The 3,717-nt window shown below is 40.6% G+C and overlaps 1 non-coding gene across 1 annotated transcript; it reads left to right on the top strand.

Annotated features, from left to right (window-relative positions):
* The first annotated feature begins 3,318 nt into the window (after positions 1–3,318).
* On the top strand, positions 3,319–3,425 carry LOC148568294 (small nucleolar RNA R71). Its single transcript, XR_015882826.1, has one exon. It is a non-coding gene; the product is annotated as a small nucleolar RNA R71 (small nucleolar RNA).
* Positions 3,426–3,717: the final 292 nt, after the last annotated feature.

Below are 3,717 nucleotides of genomic sequence, written 5' to 3' on the forward strand. Positions count from 1 at the left end.
TGCTCTTGCCTTTTGGTTTAAAGAGCTTTTGGCTTTTTCTGCTTGCTTTTTCTTTTTCTTTCTTTCATTTTTTTCGCCAATTTTCTTTTCTTTTTTTTTTTTTTTGCAAGCTTTTGTATTCACTACTTTTTCTTGCTTCAAGAATCATTTTTATGATTTTTCAAATTATCAAATAACATGTTTCCTTTTTCCTTATTCTTCAAGAGCCAACATATTTAACATTCATAAACATCAACTTCAAAAGACATATGCACTGTTCAAGCATTCATTCAGAAAACAAAAAGTATTGTCACCACATCAAAATAATTAAACTAGTTTCAAGGATGAATTCGAAACCATGTACTTCTTGTTCTTTTGTAATTAAAACATTTTTCATTTAAGAGAGGTGATGGATTCAGGGGACATTCATAACTTTAAGGCATAGACACTTAGACACTAATGATCATATAGTGAAGACACAAACATAAATAAAACATAAAGTATAATAAATGAAAAATAGGAAAATAAGAACAAAGAGATTAAGGAACGGGTCCACCTTAGTGAGGGTGGCGTCTTCTTCTTCTTGAAGAACCAATGGTGCTCTTGAGCTCCTCTATGTCTCTTCCTTGCCTTTGTTGCTCCTCCCTCATAGCTCTTTGATCTTCTCTAATCTCATGAAGGATGATGGAGTGCTCTTGGTGTTCCACCCTTAGTTGTACCATGTTGGAACTTAATTCTCCTAGGGAGGTGTTGATTTTCTCCAAATAGTTTTGTGGAGGGGAAGTGTATCCCTTGAGGCATTAGTGGTTATGGAAAAACAAAAAAGCAATGCTTTTTCCACACTAAACTTAAAATGTTTGCTCGTCCTCGAGCAAAAGAAGAAAGAAAGGATGAGAAGAAGAAGAGATGGAGGAGATGGAGGTGTGTGAATGGTTCGGCCACTGGGGGTTTAAGGTGGTTATGATGTGTGAAAAGGAAGGAGTGATAGTTTGAATTTGAGTGGGTGGGTGTAGGTGGGTGTATGATGGTTTTGGAGGGGAATTGGAGGTGATTGGTGGAGGTTATTTTGGGGAAGAGAGTTATGAAAAGGTGTGAAGAATAGAGAAGAAAATGTGGGGATCCTGTGGGGTCCACAGATCCTGAGGGGATCCTGTGGGGTCCATAGATCCTGAGGGGATCCTGTAGGGTTCACAGATCAAGTGGGGTCAAGGACTTAACATCCCTGCTCCAATTAGGAGTGTAAAACGCTCTTGCTGTGCAATCCTGGCGTTTAACGCCAGACTGCTGCCTGTTTCTGGCGTTAAACGCCAAAATGTAGCTTGTTTCTGGTGTTTAACACCAGGTAGATGCTTGTTTCTGGCATTAAACGCCAGCTTGGTGCTTGTTTCTGGCGTTAAATGCCAGACAGATGCTTGTTTCTGGCGTTTCACGCCAGCATGCCTCTCCTCCAGGGTGTGCTATTTTCAATGCTGTTTTTCATTCTGTTTTTGATTTTTCAGTAGTTTTTGTGACTCCACATGATCATCAACCTAATAAAACACGAAATAACAAAAAGAAAATAAAATAGATATGATTAAATAACATTGGGTTGCCTCCCAACAAGCGCTTCTTTAATGTCAATAGCTTGACAGTGAGCTCTCATGGAGCCTCACAGATAATCAGAGCAAGGTTGGAACCTTCCAACACCAAACTTAGAGTTTGAATGTGGGGGTTCAACACCAAACCTAGAGTTTGGTTGTGGCCTCCCAACACCAAACTTAGAGATTGACTGTGGGGCTTTGGTTGACTCTGCAGTGAGAGAAGCTTTTCATGCTTCCTCTCCATGGTTACAAAAGGAGATCCTTGAGTTTTAAACATAAGGTTGTCCTCATTCAGTTGAAGGATCAATTCTCCTCTGTCCACATCAATCACAGCTCTTGCTATGGCTAGGAAGGGTCTTCCAAGGATGATGGATTCATCCTCATCCTTCCCAATGTCTAGGATTATGAAATCAGCAGGGATGTAAAGGCCTTTAACCTTTACTAGCACGTCCTCTACTTGTTCATAAGCCTGTTTTCTTGAGTTGTCTGCCATCTCTAATGAGATTCTGGCAGCTTGCACCTCAAAGATTCCCAATTTCTCCATTACAGAGAGTGGCATGAGGTTTATCCCTGACCCAAGGTCACATAGAGCCTTCTCAAAGGTCATGGTGCCTATGGTACAAGGTATTAAGAACTTTCCAGGATCCTGTTTCTTCTGAGGCTATGTCAGTTGATCCAGATCACTCAGTTCATTGATGAGCAAGGGAGATTCATCTTCCCAAGTCTCATTACCAAATAATTTGGCATTCAGCTTCATGATTGCACCAAGGTACTTGGCAACTTGTTCTTCAGTAACATCTTCATTCTCTTCAAAAGAAGAATACTCATCAGAGCTCATGAATGGCATAAGGAGGTTCAATGGAATCTCTATGGTCTCTAGATGAGCCTCAGATTCCTTCAGGTCCTCAGAAGGAAACTCCTTGTTGATCACTGGACGTCCCAGGAGGTCTTCCTCACTGGGATTCACGTCTTCTCCCTCCTTTGTAGGTTCGGACATGATGGTTAAATCAATGGCCTTGCACTCTCTTTTTGGATTCTCTTCTGTATTGCTTGGGAGAGTACTAGGAGGAGTTTCAGTGACTCTTTTACTCAGCTGGCCCACTTGTGCCTCCAAATTTCTAATGGAGGACCTTGTTTCATTCATGAAACTTAGAGTGGCCTTAGATAGATCAGAGACTATGTTTGCTAAGCTAGATGGATCCTGCTCAGAATTCTCTGTCTGTTACTAAGTGGATGATGGAAAAGGTTTGCTATTGCTAAACCTGTTTCTTCCACCATTATTAAAGCCTTGTTGAGGCTTTTGTTGATCCTTCCATGAGAAATTTAGATGATTCCTCCATGAGAGATTATAGGTGTTTCCATAGGGTTCACCCATGTAATTCACCTCTGCTATTGCAGGATTCTCAGGATCATAAGCTTCTTCTTCAGAAGATGCCTCTTTAGTACTGTTGGATGATTCCTTCAATCCATTCAGAATCTAAGAGATCATATTGACTTGCTGAGTCAATATTTTATTCTGAGCCAATATGGCATTCAGAGTATCAATGTCAAGAACTCCCTTCCTCATAGGCGTCCCATTATTCACAGGATTCCTTTCAGAAGTGTACATAAACTGGTTATTTGCAACCATGTCAATGAGTTCTTGAGCTTCTGCAGGCGTTTTCTTTAGGTGAATGGATCCACCTGCAGAATGGTCCAGTGACATCTTTGATAGCTCAGACAGACCATCATAGAATATATCCAGGATGGTCCATTCTGAAAGCATGTCAGAAGGATACTTTTTGGTCAGTTCCTTGTATCTCTCCCAAGCTTCATAGAGGGATTCACCTTCCTTCTGTCTAAAGGTTGAACATCCACTCTAAGCTTACTAAGCTTTTGAGGAGGAAAGAACTTGGCTAAGAAAGCCGTGACCAGCTTATCCCAAGAATTCAGGCTATCTTTAGGTTGAGAGTCCAACCATACTCTAGCTTTATCTCTTACAGCAAACGGGAAAAGCATAAGCATGTGTAGACCTCGGGATCAACCCCATTGGTCTTAAAAGTATTACAGATCTGCAAGAATTTAGTTAAGAACTAAAAAGGATCTTCTGATGGAAGTCCATGAAACTTGCAATTCTGTTGCATCAGAGAAACTAATTGAGGTTTAAGCTCAAAATTAT

This window comes from Arachis ipaensis, chromosome B4 (assembly GCF_059453495.1).
Source record: "Arachis ipaensis isolate K30076 ecotype BB chromosome B4, ASM5945349v1, whole genome shotgun sequence".
NCBI lineage: Eukaryota > Viridiplantae > Streptophyta > Magnoliopsida > Fabales > Fabaceae > Arachis > Arachis ipaensis.